The 23,795-nt window shown below is 36.9% G+C and overlaps 1 long non-coding RNA gene across 1 annotated transcript in view; it reads left to right on the top strand.

The window, feature by feature from the left end:
* LOC114714731 (uncharacterized) overlaps window positions 1-6,575 on the top strand; it is a 14,996-nt gene extending 8,421 nt beyond the window's left edge. The window contains exons 3-4 of the long non-coding RNA XR_003737476.1: window positions 6,204-6,207; window positions 6,566-6,575. This is a non-coding gene — a long non-coding RNA (uncharacterized LOC114714731). The remainder of the gene's footprint in view (window positions 1-6,203; window positions 6,208-6,565) is intronic.
* The last annotated feature ends 17,220 nt before the right edge of the window (window positions 6,576-23,795 follow it).

Consider the following 23,795-nt stretch of genomic DNA (forward strand, 5'->3'; position numbering starts at 1 on the left):
TCATTTTCATTGTCATATTCAGATCACTTGTTGTCATTTTCAAATTTGTTCTGATTATTGGTAGGGATGTAATCAACATAAGCTGAAGTTTATGTTAAACTGATGTTGTGTATGAATATCAAGTTATGCTTATCATTTTCATTGTCATATTCGAATCACCTGTTGTCATTTTCAAATTTGTTCTGGTCATTGGTAGTGATGTAATCAGCATAAGCTGACAGTTTATGTTAAACTGATGTTGTGTATGAATACCAGGTTATGCTTGTCATTTTCATTGTTATATTCAGATCACCTGTTGTCATTTTCGGTTGGATACCAACAAGACATATTCAAGTAAAATTGTGTGACTTGAACCAGAAATGGAAACCAATAACACATATCCAATAAGCCTGATGTCATCATCTGTTTTGGTGTGGTTAAACTCAGATTCATTAATGTCACTAGGGAATAAATTGGCCCCATGCATCTCAACATTCATAAATTTATGGACACCAATCTCTATGAAGCATAAGAATATGTTAATTTTGGGTCAGCCTACATTGCACATTACATACAGTAATCTAACAAAGGACAAGTGAATTATGAGCCTATCATTGAGACACCTAGGACAGACGCCTTCTCTTGGACTTTCTGCTCTTACTTGGTTGTGGTTGTCGAATAAGAGCCAATTCCTCGTCACGTTTTTCATTCATTTCATAATTCACCAACCACCATGTCAGGTCACGATAAAAGCCAGCAATTTCTTCCTCTATGTAGGTAAAGGTCACATCAGCTTCCCATCTTCTCAGCCACATCATGCAATGCACCCCACAATCCCTCCTGTGGACACAACAATATCAACACAATTAGTTAATGCCTCTGACATGTTCATTTACCACACAAAATTCGAGTTTGACAAGATTGACAGGTTATTCTACTAGGGAACTTATGCAAATATCATTGGAGACATTGGTTTTTTCCCAACCAGTCCTGGCTTGACTAGGTCCAACATTGTATTGAACCTCTTCCTCTGTAAAAAGATTTAGGTGTGGTTCACCATGTTTCAGGACCAACATAGAAAGTTGAATGCTTTTACATGTTCAAAAACTAGGGTAAACACAATGAGTTTTTTCTTACACATTCATCCATAGCCATTTCAACTGTGTCCTTGATGACAACCTTCTTCTTCTTCTTTCTCTCCTTAGTTCCGAATTGGTCACTCATGGAGTCTAATATGTGGAAATCTAATACGCTCGGCTGAATGGCAACGCAAAACTACTATTGGCAATAAGAGCAAGACCAATTATGAAATCATATTCAGCCAAGTTGTAGCCAACGAACTCAGGAAGAAAGAGCTTCTTATATTTTTAGGCTTTCCAGGTTAGGTCATGTGTCATCATGTTCTGCATGACATGAAATTGTTAATCCATTAATAGAGAACAAGTCATTTCCAGTCCCATTGCTGTCATTGGTATTTGCATTTGGAATTAAGCAACCTCATCATGAAATCCGCATTAAAGATGTGCCTCTTCCCTAGCCCCAACTTTGCCTTCATGTCCTCCATCATGTCTTACGCACCAAGTTAAGCACCTACAAAGGATAAGTGAAAACGTCATTTTGACACAATATTCTCACCAAACATTATCACACATAAGCATGGGTGTAAAGACAGGGTATTTTAAAATACCCTGTTATTTACTCTGTTCACTCCACTCTAGGAAAACAGCTTTTGTCGATCTATATCTTCATCAAACATTTTGATGACAGTCTTGCAAAAATTGTCAGATGTCAGTGACAAAGTATAGTGTTGGGATATCATCACTTGTTATCCCCATATAGTTTATTGTCATTTTCAATTCCATTACTGTCATTGTTAGTACACATCGTGTCATTTAAAACCAAAGGCTAACCAAGGATATACTTACATCTTCCCCTCTTCCTCTGCCTTGGGTCTATGGGATATGAAAGTGAAAAAAAATATCCCTTTCCTCCTCTGGCTTCTTCGTCCTCGGCGCTGTCTTGAACTCCATCCACAGAGATTTAATTGTAGAACTCTTTGTCCTTGTTGACTTCCTCAGCTCAGTGGATTTTTCAAGTCCTGCTTCCTCCCCATTGTCACTACTCTCCCATTCATGATCCAACAGCAAAGGAACATTAGTAGGGCTTACAGTCTTTGCATGTGTGTCTTCCTTACCCTCATCATCTGAATCCTCAACCTCCTTATCATCATCTTCCACCTCGTCAACCACATAATCATGACTAATTTCCATGTCATCAGGGTCATCTTCTTCCTCCTCAACCACATGACCTCCTTCCCTGTCATCATGGTCATCTTCCTCCTCATCCTTGTCGTCATCATCATCACCTCCACGACCATCACGGTCACCCTCATCTTCCACCTCCTCAATCGTGTAATCATGACCTCCTTCCCTGTCATGAAGGTCATCTTCTTCTTCATCCTTATCCTTCTCATCATCTCCTTTGCTGGTTTCATCCTCATAAAGTTTCTTATCTCTACTTCCCGTTGCAACCTCTCTTACAATCCCCTCCACCACTCAGTCAATGTCTTCAACTGCTTCAGCGAATGTTACCACCTGCATCACTAATTGTTTCACCCCTTCTTTAGCAGTGGCCTTCTCATTCCCCACCCCCTTGACTTTGGCATTCAATCCAATCTGCACTTTCATTAGCTTATCATCAAGAGCCTTCATTAACGTCCTCTGGCTTTCTTCAAGCTTCTTAATGAAATGATCCCTCAACTCCTTCAAAGCCTGCATACATAGTAAATAAAGATATAAAAAAAAATTGATCACTATTATCCAATACCAGTATCTCAATGGTCATTTGCAAATAAAGTCTTGTTATCTCAAGCATCAACCTTGCTAATAGACTTACTTAGGCTCAGGTCAGATAAATTTTCTAAATTCCCACATACCGGATCTAAAGACTACAGAATTGGACTGTTATCATATCTTGCTGAGTAAACCTTCCCGCCACTACTTCCATGTAATATTCCCATGCTGCTACCTCTCTCTTTTTCCACCCTCTCCTTTATCTTCTCCTCGGTCCAATATTCAATGGGGCTTGTTGAACCCCAGTCAACAGACAATCCCAATGGAAAACGCTTAGCAAAATACAGCTGCAAAACCAAATAAATATAGGTCAAACTTCTGCAACAATAACATAAAACAAAATTATAGTGACTGGTAAAAATATTGACTTACCAGCAATAAATAAAGACACCCTCTAACATTGCAGGTTCCTTTCTTCTTCTTCTTCTTTGTCATCTTTACAAAGTCTCCCATATCCTTCCACAGGTTCTTGATTATGTATGTTGACCAATCACATTTCCCAAACCTATCCATTATGCAATGCATCACTTTCGACAAACTTAAATGTACAGTTGTGCTTGACCCAGGACATAAAAAAGCTCTAACTGTATAAAGCATAAATAGGAACTCAAAATTGTCGTTTTCTATCCCAGATAATATCCTCTTTAGTATTTGGGTAAATAGAACCTTCCAATATGTGTCCTTTAACCTCTTATATATCGGGTCATCCTCACCAACATCAGATTTCACTTCCTCCCCACTATCAGGTACACCTAGAAACTTATGAGCATCTTTTGCTTCAATTGCCTGCCCTTGCCCCCTAATGGTAAAAAAATGCGTTGGTGGATCATAGCATCTTAACAATGACACAAGTAGATCACGTGGAAGATGCTTCACATTCACATTAAGCAATTTCCCAAATCCCATCCTCTTAACTTTCTGCCCTAACCGCCTGTTCTTCACGTACTCAGCCAATGATAGAAATCCGGGCAATGAGCATCGGGTGTACAAGGGAACATCATACTTCTTCTTCTCACCTCTCTCTGGCTTTGTTTTCTTTGCCCTCTCATTATACCTATCTTTCTCTTCATTACTCAGCGCCATCCATGCCTTCCCTACTTCAATTTTTTCTTCTCTTGCATTTTTACACTTCTCCCCTCATTTTGCCATATACTCCCTTCTGAACAACACAAGCCCACTGTGTATTCCTTTGCTTGTGGACCCTTCCCCTTCTTCTAACACCATCTCGTATAGTTCTACAAAGTCATCAATGTACCATTATTAAGTCATAATTATTATACATATACTAAATATCTAGTTCTTTCCAGGTTTGTTATGGTCATTTCCAGTTCCTTCATTGTCATTTATAATATGGCCATTACAGACTGACAGTAAGGATGCTACTATGAATATGGTTGTTTCCAATTAATTTATTGTCATTACCAATATGGCTATTACAGACTGACAATAAGGTCATTACTATGAATATGGTCATTTCAAGTTCCTTCATAGTCGTTTACCGGTATGTTATTGTCATTTCCAGTTCGTTCATATAATCTTTCCAGTCAATCAAATAGTAAGGTCATTACTATGAATATGGTCATTTCAGGTTCCTTCATAGTCATTTACCCGTATGTTATTGTCATTTCCAGTTCGTTCATATAATCTTTCTAGTCAATCAGACAGTAAGGTCATTACTGTGAATAAGGTCATTTCAGGTTCCTTCATAGTCATTTACCAATATGTTATTGTCATTTCCAGTTTGTTCATATAATCTTTCCAGTCAATCAGACAGTAAGGTCATTACTGTGAATATGGTCATCTCAGGTTCCTTTATACTCATTTACCAGTATGTTATTGTCATTTCCAGCTTGTTCATATAATCTTTCCAGTCAATTAGACAATTTTCCTACTGATTTGAAAACCCATTTTTCCATAATGTCACACTTCTCAACTTTGTTATAAAAAACAAATAGCTTGCTACAGAGACTCAGCATAAACCCTTAATCACCATTCTTGTCATTCACAAAATTCATCGCGTCATATCTAAATATTGCCTAATCATTGCTTCCCCCACTCACCTAGAAACGTCGACCACAGCATGAAACTTAAATGCCTAAACTTACCTCAGTGAAATGCAGCTGATGCTTGTTAACTACAATAGTGAATCACCACGTGCCAACCTTTGTCTCCACACAATCAAATAGACACGACAACGTTTGCCCTTCAAACAGCACACCCTTCCACTTCGAACTCCTCTGCTCTCTTACGCACACACTATTTCGGGGTCATCAGCTGTCCAACTTGCCAGCATTTTTAGGGCAGCAACGAGGATGGTGGAAGTGAGAAACTAGGAAGCACAAGTGGGCAGTGCACGAGTGGCAGTTCACGCCTCTCTCTCTCCGCTTTCAAACTCTGATTGACAGAAGGGCTTTTTGGTAATTGTCCAATATTTGCATAATCCCAAATCAGGCAACACTTCTCTATCTAGTAATACATTTGCTTAGCTTCCCATTTTGGCATTTCCTATTTTGAGGCTTCTTTATGTGTCATTTTCCCTAAATAAAATAGTAAGAAAGAGTAGGATTTACATCCCTTTTGTCTTAGTTTTTTTTTAGCCCCTCTTTTTTCGTCTCAGTTAAGAACTAGGAAAAATGACCAATAAAAAAACTGAAAAATATGATATTCCAAATCAGGCACCTAATGCCCCATTTGGTAGTAAGGAATTGAAGGCTAGGAAGTGGAAGTGGAACTAGAACCATACTTTTGGCAGTTTGGTATCATGGAACTTAATTGTTGATGGAAGTGAGTTCCTTGCCTATCCCCATGCAACTCAGTTCCAATCTCAGTTCCATGAGGCTTTTTCCTTCCCTACCCTTTGCCCTTTCTCCTTCCCTTCAATACCACCAACAACAATAGTCCTCCATAGCGACGGTGGCAAGGATAACGACTCTGACAAGGATGACAGAAGACGGTAATGACTCCGTCAAGGACGACAGAAGACAGTGATAACTCTGACAAGGACAACAGAAGACGGTGACGACTCTAGTAAAAACAACAAAAGATGACATCGACTTTGGTGATGACAACGGCCTTCATCATCCCTCCACCTTCAGCCTCCTTCTTCCATCATCACCAAAAACATTTCCCCTCTTTCATTGCCTCCTATTCTTTAGTAAAATGAAATAAAGAATTGCAATTAAGGAAACAAAAGGCATAGATCGATAGAGAAAAGGAAAGCTTACTAGGCTTTTTAGGCTTGCCATCGATCCATTTGTAGATGACGACTTCTTCATTGTCTACTCCTTCAAACTCTCACAAACTAGGAATGGTAGGTGTGTAAATAAGATTAGATTTTTGCCTAATTTTTGTACAAATCTGAAATGGATCGAGACTAGTTTTACATTATAATATGTTCTTTTTCAATTTGATTTAGATCGATGCATGGTGCTGTGTCTAATTTGGCTGGCGGTGAATTTTTTTTTTTCAATGATGGATCATGGATAATGGAGGGGTTTAGGTGGTGGAATTTTTTTTTGTGGGGAAGGGTATCTTAGTAATTTCTTGTTTTAATTACATATATGAATTAAAAATAATACATCACTTCTCAGGCCATACCAAACACACTTTAAAACTCATTTTCTATTCAACTTCTGCTTCCATTTCTACTTCTACTTCTAATTCCATAAAAACTCTTCCATCATACCAAACAGGGCGTAAGATGATGGTTGGCTCATTTTGAGGACATGAGGTAGCATTTTCTCATAAAAAATACTACCTCACAATTCTATTTCTTGTTTTAGAAAGTATTTGTAATACAGTAACATTTATGTTACTAAATGCTGCTGCTAGTATTATATCTATTAATTTATTTATAATTACAATTTATAATATAAAGTAGCACTTAGGGAGGCAAGTGCTACCACATAGTTGTAGAATTTTAGTTCAATTAATTTTTTTATAAAAAGAATTTTAACTTTTAATTATCTATTAGGGCTCTTTTTTTTCATTTCAGTCTGGCGCTCTTTTTCGTTTTCATCTGCACCCTTCTTCACTCACACTCACACAATTGAAAGCTAACGCCACCGCAACCTCTTGCTTGCTGCAACCAATAAAGCCATGAGCCCATCATTGCTACCAGCCATGCCATTGTGAAGCCATTTGTTCATCATAAAACCATGCTATTGTCCTCACTGCTGTGAGCAATTTTGTTGGTCTCCCATATTTTTGGCAAAGTCTATGCTCTCTTGTGTTATCATTGGTTGTCTTCTCCTTTGAAACTCCGATTGCTTCCTCTAGGTTCCTCATTCCTATCTCCCACCCAAGCTCTTTTGGTTTTTTATAGTTTCTATCATGATAATGATGATCAAGCATAAAAATTCTATAAGGCATTTAGGTGATTTTTAAAACCTTTGCTGGTTTGGGTTGTTCATTTCTGCCCTACAAATCGTAATTCATTATGGGATTTCTTTCGTTGGTCTCATTTTATTTCCTTTCCTAAACAATGGCTCTTACAATTATTTCATTAATGATCTAATGATCTAATAGTAGTATTTTTTTTTTCTGGGGATGTTTCAATTGTGAATTTCAAATCAATTACTCCTACATTTGGTGACTTGTTGGAACTCAAAAAATTATAAATTTCCTTATCCATAAAAAATTCATTGGCATTATTTATATGTCTACTCATACTCTTTTTTTTCTGATTTATCCTTTTGGCATTAATTATTTATTAGAGATTTGCACAACACATCGCTTGCTGGTGAAATACAAAACTTGGGCAGCTAGCAACATCTTGAGAAACTGTAATGCCTCCCAAGAGTAAGAACTTGATCTTTGGCTTTATGCAAAAGATATTTAATAACTGCTCCAAAGTTTAAGAGCCTGAGTTTCAATTAGCTAAAATCCTTCAAATCTTATAAGTACTAAACTTTGAAATGTTTATAACACTCAGAGCTTAGCTAAGAATATAGAAGTTTGAACTCTAGAATAATCATACTATTATGATTTTAAGCTTAACTTGTTAAGTGAAGTTCTTGGTTATGAAGGTTTAAGAAACAAGGTTAAAGTCCATTAATAGTTCCATGAATAATATACTTTTAACTATAATATTCTCTTGTCAAAATTTTCTATTTGAAAAATGATATTGCAGATGCAAAGTGGTGTACATTCATTTTCTTTTTCACTTTATGATTACAAACTTGCAAAACAATAGGCTCTAAGGATTGTTCCTGATAGCTTGGGAGAGTTAGAATACCTCCACTTTCTACAAGTTTAATTAGCATAAGAAAAGAAACATCTCATAAAATCATATGACAATAATTTTCTTTCTATTTATTTTTCTATGTATCATTTTTTGCTTTGTACAATATGTTGTTTTACATTCTTCAGGGATTTGGAAAACAACAAGCTATAAGGTCAACTACCAGAGTCCTTGAGCAAAGCAACCTCAGAGATCAGGTATGGAGCTATTAAATAGGCAAAATCTCAAAAAAAAACCCTTGGAATATAGAGAATTCCTGATTCGGTCTTGGAATTGTGTAAATGATAGAAAAGGTCAATGACCCAATCTATCATTTGTAAAATCAAGAGGAATTGACAACTTTACCCTCATTTGTATTCATTTACTACAATGATTTAAGGAATCACTATAAAGGTTTAGGTGTTACCTAGATTCTTGTAAAGAATAACTACTCACTTTTTTATAGTCAGGAATGCCCCATGCGAAGTTTTATTGTGAATCAATACAACTAATCATGTAATCACTTTTGCTTAGCTAGGCATGTGAAGGTGCCTTGTTATTAACTACAACTAATCATGTAATTACTAAAACAGTGTAAGCATTACCTAAATTCGTTTAGAGAATAACTACTCACTTTTGCTTACCCAGGCAAAGTTGTCAATTCTTCTTGATTTTACAAATGATAGATTGAGTCATTGACCCTTTCTGTCATTTACACAATTCTAGGATCCAATCAGGAATTTCCTATATTCCAAGGCCTTTTTTGGGATTTTTCCTATTAAATATTTTTTTTAAATATGCAAGTTGATACCTCAAAATTATGAAGGCAGATCAATAATTATATGCTTATTTGTTTCATTAAGATTGGTTTTTTAATTTATGTTTAATTACTTATCCCATTGATAATTTGAAGGTATGAGATGTTAGTCACTTTGTTTGACTTTAGTTTCTATGAGTTTTACATTTGTTTCTATTTTCCTTCTATTTTTTATTAGACCACCATTGATCTTAACGGGTACTATCACACACACACACACATGCATATGTATATGGCTTGTTATTTGCTGATTCTACTAATGAGAATTATGTGATTCTATTAAGTTTCTTATATCCCTCAAGAAAGAGCAGGACATTTGAATTGCTTGTGTTGTCAATTTTAGTTAAATTGAAAGTTACGTTTCTTAATGTTCATTCAACTCCATGCTTGTGTACATTTTATTTGGTATAGTTTTGCCTAATCTTTGCATAATTATTGAGCTATTAGAACTTCAGATCAAGTTGTTGCATGATTGTGAGTCTATTTTTTTTAAAGGCATGTATAAATAGATTATTCTATCATTTACTATTTCTCTTCAAGTATCCCTATTCTTGCCTATATGATGATGAGGTATAAATCCAACATTTTAAAGAGGAAAGAGGAAAAAGGGGTGTTTGAAGTTATTGTACGTACAACATACAGGTTTTAAGAAGGCTCGTGGAGATCACTAAAGATATAGATTTTCCACATTATTGTAATGTAAAAGAAAACTTTAAGCTCTTGTAATTATTCCAACTGGTCATGTTAATTATTCTTAATTACCTTGTGTCTCTCTCTCAACACCCAAGTCACCTTTTTTATTGTAGAACGGACGGCTATTGGACATCTCATGCATGACATGTTAAGAGATTCCCCTCTCTTACTTTCAACAAATGGAAGGAAGGTATATATGTTTCATCAACATACTTCCTCTGCTTTTGCATTGGGCTATTTTACTGTGTTCAAAGCTTTTGAATAATATAATAACTTCTCGTTACCTATTGACACAGGTTTTGGAGGTTCGTCATGTGAGATTGGAACAAAGGAAAATAAGTTCTTCGTAGGCAAATGGGATAGTCCTAATAGGTAATTTTGTCAAATCTGACTGAAAGTTCTTTTGAAAGAGCAAGGCTTTGGGTTCTAAAGAAGGCTCGGAAGGGATAGTAGTCAAAGATATTAGTTGAAGGCCTATAATGTTTAAGATAATTGGACTTGATTTTGACATATTTTGAAGACTGAAAAAATCAAGTATAGCAATCATGTTAAGCAAATTGATCCACCAGTGGAACAAATTATGTGTATTCATGGAAGTTTGATCACTAAAGAAATATATTTCTCTATTGTGAATATCGAATTTGCTAGTTTATGCATGCTTTTAATTTTTAATTAAGGTTGCAATACTTGTACTGCTTCTTTGGGATTCACTCGTTATACTTGAATAGCATAATGATACAAGTATTATGAAAATTATTTTTTTTTGCCAACGTATCATGAAAATTATATAATGATTAGAATTTATAATTTTTTTATTATCAAATATATTAGTATTTATGTGGTGATCAATGGTAAAAAAATAAAAAATGAATTTTCTTAAGAAAATAACATCAGATAGCATTTATGAGACATAAGCGCTGCCTCATGTTAATTTTTTTTAAAAAGACCATCATGTATTAGGTAGCGCTTACAAGACATAAATGCTGCCTAATAGCATACAAGTAGTAGCGTTTCAACGAAATGCTACGGCTGTCTATTTTCTTTAAATTTTTTGTAGCATTTCTCAAAGCGCTACCTGATCATAAGGTAGCACTGGCATACGAAGCATTTGATAAATGTTACCTATTAAAAATTTTAAGCATTACCACTCCACTTTTTTGTAGTAATGCAGCTTCCTTACCTGACATGTGTAAGAGGAAAATCCTAGAGGCTAAGATTTTGTTTACCACTAAGAAGCTTAAGTTCAGAGATAATGACAGTTTTTCTGAGATCTCTAGCCATTTTTCAACGGATGATATCATCTTAAGCTGTAATTTTCCTCTCAACTAGGTTAAATTAGATTTTTCTTAGCTTGACACTTATTAATTTTTTCTCAATCCCTCCATCACCATTCTTGTAGGAAAATGGGCCAGTCCACCCTTGGTAGATTGGGCCCAAGCCCATTAAATTTGGGGCTCTAATGCAAATAACATAACCTGTGGGTCTTAAATAGTTATTTGTAATTTTTTCTTCCAAAATATGGATAAGGACAAAGGGGGCGGAAGTTTTATTTTCAAGAGATAAAATTAGTTTGACAAACTGATTTTTCCAACCGGCTTGTTTTTCCTCCCGCCTGCGTCTCTCTTCTCTTCCTAAAACACAAAGTGCATTTGCTGTGAACGTTGATTCCCACTCCATTACCGTGATCGGAATTCCGCGCGTGGCTATCTGAATTTGAGATTACTCGACACTTCAGGTATGCCCGAAAACCATTATTGGTATCAGAGCCTCCTCTATTTCTTCCGCTACCCTGTTTCACCTTCTGCGTTTTCATTTTTTTTTTTTGTGTGCCTCACGGTTTGGCACTTCATTCCCACTTCAGTGATTTGCTCTCAGATATTAAGCAAATCTTCTCTTTATATTCAGCATGATAGTTGTTTATGACGATTCTGTGTTATTTAATAGTTTTTTTTTTGCTTCCATGAACGTCGGATGTGAGAGTTTTTTTTTGTTTGTTGTCTCCAACAATTATATGATAGTATTCTGCATGGGAGATGACCGAAAACAATTAAAAACATCTGAAAAACGGTAAAAACGTAGGTTTAGAAGCATGAAATTCATTACCGGTACAGTTCGTTCTTGAGCCATTAGAGTTTTCGTTTCTGGGTGTCTAAAAAATGAAGTTTTTAGGCTTCAAAAATTATCCCATTGCGTAGAGCTCGGAAAAACGAACAAAATGACACCAAGAACGCGAAGAACGGACATCGAACGGAGGAGATATAGGGGAGAGAATAATCCGGGTCCAACGGACCCGACCCACGACGGAAACCGGGTCGGTTAGACCCGGCTGGAGGTTGAAGACAACCTCCAGCACCCCCAAACGATGTCGTTTTGACGTCGTACAAAAAAAAAATGAGGCGGGGCGACTGAGTTGGTTGGGCTGGCTTGGTCCGGATCCGGATAGGATCGGACCAAGCCCAACCCGAAAAAACAAAAAAATATATATATAAAAAAAATTTTTTGCCAGAATTGCCACGTGGCGCATGCCACCACGTGGCACACCTCTTCGACACGTGGACACCACCACCTGAAAGGTGGTGGTGCGTGCGGGTCCTCGGCAGCCGGCTCCACGTCACGCGCCGATAGCGAGAGTGGGCGAAGATTTTTTTTTAAATTTTTCGCTAATTCTTCCTTCTAGGGGCACGTGTAGGCGCATGAATGGTCCAATTGGGGTGTGGTTTGTCTCTAAAAATCCCTAAAATTAGGATCTTTATTTTAATATATAATTTGATAATTTTAGAGACAATTTAGGATCCATTTATGAGTATTTTAGTGCATTTTCTGGTGTTTTTATGTGGATAAAAATTCCAGAATATTCAAAATAATTTATATTATTTTGTTCTAGGTGAAAATGGAGCAAGAGGCTTCTAGTAGCACTGAAAATACCGATCATGGTTCATTGGAATATTCATTCTTAGGTGATGGAATTGCAGAACATGAACCTGAGAATGAGGATCCTGAGGAGGACCCTGAAGAGGTTCCTCAAGAAGACCCAGAGGAGTTAGTGGATTCCGGACCTGAGTTAGAAACTATGTTCCCCACTGAACCCCTCCCTATCGCACCTCAATTAGTCTATAAAGATCCACGGGATCTCCCTAATGAAATTGAAGTTGAGGAAGGAGAAGAGGTGAACCAACCTTTGACCCCCGCATTAGCTATGAGTATAGCTGAGACAGATGCTGCAAAATTGACAAATATAAAAGGAATCAATGGCGTGCTCGCGAATTACATCCAATACATGACCGATAAGAAGAATACTGAATTCTACCTTAAAGTTATAATGGAGTACATAAGAGCGATAAGGGTTAGAGGCAGACCTAAAGGCAAACCCATAAGAAAGTCTTACTGGATTTGGGCCATAGAGCTAGTATCCTCCTTTATGAACAAAAAACGCAAACTCAGGAGCCTAAGGAAAGCAATGCTTAATTACCTTTATGTGCATATCAAATAATGTAATATTTACATATGCTTTATTAATATTTGTTGTATTAAGTTTTTTTTATGGTTTCATGCATTGTAAACAGACTAAATATGTTGTTTCATTTAATGAAATTACTTGAATTGTTGTTATATGATTATCTTGTGAATAGTATGTGTATGCTTTTTATAAGTGGGAGCTTTTAGAAGATAAGACTTCTAAGAGTCATAATTTTTTTTGAAGTGCTTATATAAAATCCTTGATAGGAAATAATGTTTGTTGCTTGTATCTGTGTGATGGGAGGTACAAACGTATGCTCTTGATCATGGATCTTGCAGCATCATTACTTTCTGATCAAGGATGATATAAGTACAAGACATTGTATACTTCGCTGTGCTATATATAACTAAGATGTTCTATGGTACGTCTCTTTTAGAGAGAACGTAAAATAATGTGGGATAAATTTGCTTCAGAACTGAAAATGGTAACCAAGAACATAATTGCTGAGCTTAATAAGGGAGAAAAGCTCAACGGGGATAACTGGGACATATGGCACCGAAAGGTTCAATACATCTTGGAGGAACAAGATGCGGTTGAACCTTTAACCACTGCAATGGTCGAGCCTGAAGTTGGGAATACGGCCCAACATAGGAGAGACCAAGAGGCTTACCTGGTGTGGAAGAAGAAAAACAGCATAGCAAGAATTACGCTTCTGAGTGCCATGGCTGATGACATTATGTGCGAGTTTGAGAGGCACAAAACTGCACAGGCTATGTGGATAGCGTTAAAGGACAAGTTTGGTGGTACTTCTACCACTAAACTTAGGAGGTTGACGATTAAGTTCGACACCTATAAGCTCAAGCCAAACAATCCAATGAAAAAACATTTGAGAGAGATGGCCAACATAATCAGAGAACTTAAGGAAGCAGGCCATGTCCTGTCTGATGAACAGTAAGTGCAGGCTGTTATCAGATCGCTTCCTGCTAGCTGGGAACACATGAAAAGTCAACCTGACCCATAATGAAAACATCGTTACTTTTAACGATGTAGCCAAACACTTGGAGCTAGAGGATGAACGTTTAGAGGCTTACAAGACCTCTGGACAAGCTTATTACACCGAGGATGCTGGTACTTCCCAATCAAGGCCCGATTCCAAGAAGGGCAAGAAGTTTTAAAAGAAAGGGAAGAAGGGTGGTCCTCAATCCAAAAAAGGGAAAGAAGCAATTCAAGAAGAAGGGAAAGAAAGGTGGGAAGAAGAAGCTAGACCTGAAGAAGGTCAAATGCTTCGCCTGCCAGAGAATGGGCCATTTCGCACGTGACTGTTCAAAACAGGCTGAGAGCGAAAAGGTATTAGTAGATTATATGAATTCACATGTTTCATATGTTTCTAGTACTGTTTTTCTAACAGAACTTGTTTCTTCTTCTTGGATTATAGACTCAGGCTCCACAGACCACGTAACCAGGGATCGAGGATCCTTTATCGAGTACCATCGGTTGCCGTATCAAAGCAAGTGGCTTTACGTTGGGAACAACGTGAGGATCGAGGTTAAAGGTTTGGGCACCTGCAAATTTACTTTGCGTAGTGGGAAGACCTTGATACTCCATGATGTACTTTATGCTCCTGACATCTGGCGGAACTTGGTTTCTGTATTGTGTCTGTTAGAATTTGGGTTTAATGTAAACTTTCATGGTAAAGTTGCAGACATTTTTAGCAACTCTGTTCTTTATGGTTCAGCTTTCCTGTTTAAGAAGTTCTTTGTTTTAGATATTGTTGGTGATTTCAATAGTAATGAATGCTTTGCTGTTTCTTCGAATAACATTGACATAAACACCTGGCATGCTAGACTAGGACACATTAATCAAAATAGAATGATTAAACTAGCAAAAGAAGGATTGTTGGGTGCCATTCCCAATATGGAAATGTCACTATGTGAGAACTGTCTAGCTGGTAAGGCAACAAGAAAGCCTTTCGGTAAGGGAAAAAGGGCTGAAACTCCATTGCAATTAATCCATTCTGATATTTGCGGTCCAATGAGTGTGAGGGCAAGACACGGAGCTTGGTATTTTATTACCTTTATTGACGATTTTTCATGATATGGTCATGTCTATTTGATCTCGCATAAGTCTGAAGCTCTTGAGTGCTTTAGACGATACATAAATGAGGTAGAGAATCAAATGGACAGTAAAATTAAAGCATTACGAACTGATCGAGGTCGTGAATATTTATCTGATCAATTCAAACAGCTCTGTGAAGAAAAAGGGATAATCAGACAACTGACTATCCCTGGCACTCCACAACAAAATGGGGTTGCTGAAAGAAGAAACAGAACTCTTTTAGACATGGTTAGGTCAATGATGGCTCAAGCAAACCTGCCAATTTCTTATTGCGGTGATGCTTTGTTAACGGCAACCTTCATACTTAACCGTGTACCCTCAAAATCAGTCGCTTCCACACCCTACGAGTTATGGACAAAACGCAAACCAGATCTAAGCATCTTGAGACCCTGGGGGTCAGCTACGTATATCCATGATGCTTCTCATAAGCATGGGAAGTTGGGTCCCTGAGGAAAGAAATGTATCTTCATAAGGTACTCTGAACAATCAAAGGGATACGTTTTCATAGGTGAAAACGAAGATGGAACCGTGACTGAAATAGAATCAAGAGATGTAATATTCATTGAGACTGAATTTCCTAATAGAGGAGATGTTGACCGTACCGTTTCTCTTTATGAAACACAGGAACAAGACAGTACAGAACAAATTGACAAACCAGAATCGTCTAGGTGTGTCAATCTGAGTGGGAGCCAAGAAAGGTCAACACCAAGACCTGAACAAAGAAAGAAAGATAAGCAAAAAGCTCCCGTCAGAAGGAGTAACAGGGAAAGTGTTCCCAAAAGACGCTTTCAAATAGAAGGCGAATCTCTCTTAGTTACTCCAGAAGGGGATGATGAGCCCCGTTCTGTACGAGAAGCCTTGTCAGGTCCTGTGAAAGATGAATGGATGAAAGCTATGGAAGAAGAAATGGACTCAATGAACAAGAACCAAGTTTGGGTGTTAGTTGATCTTCCAAAAGGGCGTAAAGCCATTGGGAACAAGTGGGTTTTCAAAATTAAAAGAAAAGTGGATGGATCAATTGACAAATACAAGGCTCGATTAGTGGCAAAGGGGTACACGCAACAGGAAGGAATAGATTACGAAGATACATTCTTACCTGTTGTGCGTTTCAATTCTATTAGACTTATTTTGGCAATAGTAAACAGTTTAGATCTAGAATTACATCAGATGGATGTAAAAACCGCATTTCTGAATGGTGATCTAGATGAAGAAATCTATATGGAACAACCATTAGGTTTCATTGAAAAAGGAAAAGAAAATAAAGTTTGTAAACTTAAAAGGTCCATTTATGGATTGAAGCAGTCATCCAGATAGTGGTATTTGAGGTTTCACAAAGCGATAACCTCATATAACTTCCAAATGATAGAGGAAGACCACTGTATCTACATTAAGCGGTTTGAGGGTAATTTTGTCATATTATCCTTATATGTAGACGATATACTATTAGCCGGAAATAGTCTAGATTCGGTGGTGGCTATTAAAGAATGGCTTTCGTCGAATTTTGAAATGAAAGACATGGGTGAAGCAGAGTACATACTTGGAGTTAAGATCCAAAGAAATCATTCAAAACAAATCCTCTCTCTTTCACAAGAGAATTATATCAACAAGATTCTTGAGCGATTTAACATGAAAGACTGCAATCCCATGAGTACGCCCGTTGCCACTGGAGTGGCTTTGAGTTCTGACATGTGTCCCAAAACCGAATCTGATAAAAAGAAGATGGAAAGAGTTCCATATGCCAGTGCTGTTGGTAGTCTGATGTACGCAATGATGTGTACAAGACCAGACATCTGTTATGCAGTGGGACTGGTGAGCAGATTCCAATCTAACCCCGGTGAAAAGCATTGGAAAGCAGTGAAGAGGATCTTGAGGTACTTAAAGGGAACTTCCAATTATGCACTGTGCTACGAAGGAGGTGACTTGCGTCTTGTTGGGTACTCCGATGCTGATGTAGGCGGAGATGAAGAAGAACGAAGGTCAACCATGCACTGCAGCAGTGTAAGAGGCTTTATGGCTGAAGAGATTTATAGAACACCTTGGATTTGGAAACGAGAGTACCAGTCGAGTGATGGTATACTGTGACAATACTGCAGCCATAGCCTATACTAAAGATCCTAAGTATCACAGCAAAACCAAGCATATTGACATCAAGTATAATTTTGTTAGAGATTACATAGCACAAAAGATTGTTACTGTACAATATATTTCAACCAAATGTATGGTAGCAGATCCTCTGACAAAGTCAATAGGTGAAAAAGTTTTTAAAGAACATGTACAAGCCCTTGGCATACGTAAAGTGTAATATGAACGCTTCATTAATGAAATTGTATTTCGTTATCACTTTATGTGTTTGTCCGAAAGTATACAATGTCTAGTATGTCGTACAGGTTAAAAAGGTCAACTCTCTCACATGGGCAACCACCTTTGACACTCAGGTGGAGTGAACAAAGATGAGACATTTGTGTTCACCAGTAAAGCAGCAATGAATACTGATATGGTAGAGAAGAAACACAAACTTTATGTCGCCTTGACTAAAGTGTAGTAAGTCAAGATGAGATCCACATTGATAAAGTTGGATCGAAGTTTAGAATCCCACTTCCATAATACCTGTAGCCAGACAACAAACTCTTCAATGTCGACGTCATAACAATGAGCAGAATTGAAGAATTTGGGTTTAGATACTGAGTGTGTCTAGACCTAAGTCTGTACGGTGTTAATAATAAATCTAAATCGACATACGCTCTTATAGTAAAAGAGTAACACCGTAGCATGTGTTTCATACCACACGTGCTGAGAGAACCGCAAAAGGGAAGCAAGTGAAAGATCCCTACTTCATTGCTGTGTGAGTCCCAGGGAGGAATTATCCTCCTATTGGTGTCCTTTGACTTTGACAATATCATGAAGATATGTTTCAGTGACTGCTACTTCGGCATATGTCCTATGGTCATGATTGATGCGATCTAAGGTAGTATGCTAAGAAAGCGACTGATTCATTTCAAAGTGATGTTTGGGCGAAAGGAAGATTGACTGTGATATACACACCTATGCTAGTGTCTGTGACATGTCCCTTATGACATTTTGTGGTCGTAAGTGTGGATACTAGACATAAGAGAAAGGTAATCTGAGTCAACTTTTGACTAGAGAGGGATTAGATTTACCATGAAAAAGTGTATATAAGTAAATCTAGGACATCTGAGGCATAATTTTAAAATTCGCACTACACGAAAGGAGAAGGTAACTTGTGCTGGTCCTATAAAAGGATTTCTAGTACAGGCACCTAAATGAAGACGTCATGCCCACGCGGTCACGGCAAGGCACTAAGTATGAAACTAAGGGGAGGCGAAGAGACAAGACCCTTGACACCTAATCCACCAAGTGTGAGTGGGAGATGTAGGAAAATGGGCCAGTCCACCCTTGGTGGATTGGGCCCAAGCCCATTAAATTTGGGGCTCTAATGCAAATAACATAACCTGTGGGTCTTAAATGGTTATTTGCAATTTTTTCTTCCAAAATATGGATAAGGACAAAGGGGGCGGAAGTTTTATTTTCAAGAGATAAAATCAGTTTGACAAACTGATTTTTCCAACCGGCTTGTTTTTCCTCCCGCCTGCGTCTCTCTTCTCTTCCTAAAACACAAAGTGCATTTGCTGTGAACGTTGATTCCCACTCCATTACCGTGATCGGAATTCCGCGCGTGGCTATCTGAATCTGAGATTACTCGACACTTCAGGTATGCCCGAAAGCCATTAATTCTACCACGACTCCAAGCAATACTCCCATGCATTAACACTTACACATGCCGAGATTAATTATCTAAGTAAAAGAGGAAGATTATTTGGTTTTTTTAAATCCAAATGTTTCAAGTATAAAGGCATGTAGGATCAATTATTTACTTCAGGTGGAAACTTGAGAGGCTTCCCTATCTTGCTATAAAGACTCATAGATTCCACTATTTCTGTAAAATGCAGGTTTTCTAGTAGCTTTACTACTAGTTAGATGATGGTTGGCACACTTTGAGGATTACTATCAGTGACTTACTAGTTATGTTAGAGCATGATAGCGATGGGAAGACTCAGGCCTATTGTTGTTGAATGAACTCGAGTCTGACCTAGTTCTCTTTGTTGATTCCAAGAGAACTTTCTCTAGGCTAGGTATATGTATGGTGTAATGAGGAACTTTGGTTTTGCTGAACATAGGTGGGAAGAACTCAACATTGCATGGCAATAATATCTTCTTTCCTACTTATTACTATATTAAGGAGCTCTGTGAGTTGTACTGTGATATCAGGATCTCTTACCTAGCTGAACTTGATCAACCTTTACTCATTCATAATCATCACTTTGATTCTTATATACGTGTGGTTGCTTTGCCTAGTTTCCCTAGTAATACTGATATGGGAGGCCTTGTTAAATGTTATCTAGCTACTCCGCTTGGTCTCACCTTTCTCTCACCAAGTTCATCGGCATTGCGCAAGGGAAGAACCAGCTGCTTAAAATGGAGATGGTTCACTTGACTCACTGGGCTTCCATATCCCCAAGCATAGAATGGGTGGTGCTATGGTTGTGGGCCCTTTTTTCAAGCTACTCAATAATGTTTTCCATTTATGTTGTTCTTGTTTGTTCTCTGTGGGGTTTAGTTTTTTGTTATTACTACTCGTCATTTTGGGTTCCTCTTGGTTTGATGCTTCGATACTATGTCCTCTTCACTACTTTTAGGTTGAATTTCTGCAATACTCTCAGCGTCTTCTTCACCATGGCACTTATTGCCACCTTGGTCATCTGCAAGATGACTTTCTTTATTTAAATCCTATGAGAGATAGTTTAGAAAGGTTGAATTCGGTTCATTCCTTAAGAGCTAGGAAAAAAGCAACATTTCACCTATGCATCCCAAAGATTGAAGCTTTTATGGCTAAAGCAACAATAGAAGGATGACTAGCTGCATGGAACTCATTGTGCCTGCTTGCTTTTGAGATTTTTTTTTGTTTTATGGTTTTTTAGTTGCTTTGTTGTTGTTTTTACTTTCCTGGGCCAACTATTCTCTCAGGTTGATTTGGGTATTACTCAAATTAATGCTCTTTGATGGGTTGGCCTTTTAGTTGTACTCATTTTATGTTTGAATAAATTGCCTTTTAAATTTAAAAAAAAAGAATGTCATGTCAGCTTCTTCTAACACATATTTGTACCTTTTCTTAGCACTTAGGTTGAGTTTTTTAATGGCAAAAGTGTTTTTGAACTTGAGACTTTCCTATATTACAAGCAAGTGCTTAAACTTACTAATTCCTCTCTCTTGTCACTTCCCTTTGGTCCAATTAATTGATTTGAGCTATGAAAGTTAACTCTATGCGAATCTTAAGTTGTTCCCTTAATCATACCTGAAGAGAACCTCTCGTTTTTTTTTTAATTTTCTTTGCTTTTTACTTAATTTTCTTTTTTTAGGATTTTAATTTTCCTTCTAAAAATCCTCCCAAAATTGCATTTGCATGCATATAGTTTAATTTCACTTTCATATAGATTTTAGTGTTTTTGCATTGCATTTTTCACTACCTGAACTCGTATCTGAAAAAAAAAAAACCCTAAATTGCACATTGGGAGAATGACCTATGTTGCCACTATATTGTATTTGTAGTTGGTCCTAGTTTAATTGAGTGTTTATGGTACAAGTACACTGAAGGAAAAGGACAATGACATTTTTCTTCCTTTGGTTGATTCGTTTGGTACATAGAAAAGCTTTTCTATTGGAAGAGATTCTCATTTATCCATGGAAAGATCCTTCCTCCCACTTTTGGTGGGAAGCAATTCTTCAAGTTAGGAAATTTCTTTTTTAAAAAATTCCTATATCTTTTCTTTTCAAAAAATAAAAAGTTGGATAACATCACTTTAAAACAAAAGATTACATTTGGTCTTTCTCATCACTTTCCACCTTTAGACACAAAAGTGAAAGTTGATCAATGATATAAAAATTACTATTAACAGTGTAAGATAACTTAGCAAGGAAGTCAGCGGCACAATTACCTTCCTTATGAATTGGAGTAGATGCTCTCATTGTCTTTCTTAGCATCTCTCATAATCCTAAAATCCTATCCATCCAAATGATCCAAAGGCTCACAATGTACCATCTTCAACCTTTAGCTTCTCCTCTCTCTCCGACTCCCGATGGCTGTCAGCTGCTGTGGCTTGCCGTTCACACCTCTCCTTGCCATAGCAATCACCTTCTACTACCATGCTTTTCATATCAAATATTTTTTGAAAAAAATTATTATTAATGATGATAGATTAATGGACATCAAAATACCAGCACTTCATTTTGGCCGAGACCTAGACCTTTGGCTCCCAATTTGATTATGAGAATGGTCATGAAAGATGAAGACTAGAATGGAACAACTTCATGCATTTTTGGATTCATAGTCGTTCGGGCAATATTTTACTCTTGCGACATAGGCTAGTTATTAAGCAACCCAAGTGTAAGTCAACAATTTTAAATAAAACTTTCCTCTGTTTGCCATTTGCAACGGAGATTTTACAGTCAAATAAAAATAATAGAAGAGATGCTTATATTTATGGCTGCCACCGGAGCAAAATGTGGCGAGAGACAGCTTATTTCTGCAGGGGTCATACTCCACTCAGTGAGTGAAGTATGTTAACCAGCTGTTGGGAGGTGAAAGGGAGAGAGAAGCCAAAGGTTGAGGATGGTACGTTGTGAGCTTTTGGACCATTTCGACGGGTAGGATCTTAGGATTCCGAGTGACGGTGAGAAAAAAGACAATGAAAGGATCTGGACCTCCCTTATGAACATGGTAAACTTGTATAGCCTATTTGGCTCAATTACATGAACAAAGATTACATGTAATCATAAACGCCTGCCATTATAATTTTTTTAACTCGACTAAAATACCCTTAATAAAATATGTATAAACCCTATTGATTGCCTGCCCGTTCTCTTTGCCATTGCTATCATCTCCGTGACTGTTGCCATTGTCTTCGCCACTACCATGTCACTCGTAAACGAAGGTTGCCCGAGATCGAGAAAGGTAGTCGTGGCCGTAACCGGCTTCTCGCCCTTATCGCTACCCTCTTTTGCCTCAAACTACACCGTTTTGATGTAAAAATAGTGAGGTGGCACTTGTTTTTTTCCCCAAAATAAACATTTAACACATTGAAGTATTTTTCTAGTAGCATTTATTATCTTAAAATATTTTTTCAGTACTATCTACTATTATATTATAATTTTTGGTCCATTTAGAGCCCTAAAATATTTTTCCCATAACACCCAACTCTGGCTTCCAGTACATTGAAGTATTTTTTAGTATCACCCAGTATCCTGAAATAATTTTTGGTCTAGTTAGAGCCCTAAAATATTTTTTTTTTTGGGTAACACCCAATATATGGCTTTTAGCACATTGAAGTATTTTTTTCAGTAGTACTAGAACTGGTAATATGGGCTGGGCCCACTCGCCAAAAATGGCGGGCTCGGGTTGGTAAAATGCCAACCCGCCAAGGTGCGGGCTACTCTAGCCTGCACTGTTTTCAACCAGCTCTGCCACGGGTTAGCCCCCTTTTTTAAAAAAAAAATTATTTTTATTTTTATACAATTCCCAATATATTATACAATATAATTGGAGAATCTTGACCTTCAAATTTCACATTTACATCTCCTCATTCATGTAACTGCATATGTAATAGACACATAAAAGATCTACTTAAATAATTTTTATAAGAAAAATATTCAAATTAATTATTTAGAAAAAATAAGTATTGGTTTTTCTAAAATATCTTCTCAAATTATAAATTAATCCTTACATTATTTTATTATAACTCACTACTCAAGTTTAAAACTCCAAGTCCAATTTCAACATTACAAACTAAACTCAATCTATACAAATAATAATAATTTTTAAAAAAAAAAATTTAGTGGCAGGCTCGGGCTAGCATGCCAAGATGCGGGCTACTTTAGCCCACACCGTCAGCCCGCATTACTAGCTCTAAATAATACCTAGTATTCTAAACTAATTTTTAGAGCATTCAATACCCTAAAATATAATATTGCACCAAGAATTATTACAAGAAATTAAGTGTCACTTGAAAAATATTTTAGCATACTAGATACGCTAAAAATTAATTTAGAATAGTAGATACTACTAAAAAAAATACTTCATTATGCTAGAAGTCATTGGATGTCACAAAAAAAGTATTTTAGGGCTCTAACTATATCAAAAATTCTTTTAGAATATTGGGTGATAGTGAAAAAATATTTTAGGATACTATGTGGTACTAAAAAATACTTAAGTGTGTTGGAAGCAAGATACTGGGTGCTACAGAAAAAATATTTTAAGGCTATGAGTGGGCTAAAAATTATATTAGAATACCAAATGGTACTGAAAAAATATTTCAAAATAATAAGTGGTACTAAGAAAATATTTCAGGGTGCTTGATATTTATTTGATGAAAAAAGGATGCTACCTTTGGTGTTACAAAAAAATTATTTTAGGACTCTGACTAGACCAAAAATTATTTTAGCATACTGGGTGATACTAAAAAATATTTCAATGTACTGGAAGCCAAATATTGGGTATTACAGGAAAAATATTTTAGGACTCTGAATGGATCAAAAATTATAATATAATAGTAGATAGTACTGAAAAAATATTTCAAGATAATAAGTGAT

The sequence above is a fragment of the Neltuma alba genome, unplaced genomic scaffold (assembly GCF_004799145.2).
Source record: "Neltuma alba isolate B1F8T4 unplaced genomic scaffold, ASM479914v2 tig00011538_pilon, whole genome shotgun sequence".
Lineage (NCBI taxonomy): Eukaryota > Viridiplantae > Streptophyta > Magnoliopsida > Fabales > Fabaceae > Neltuma > Neltuma alba.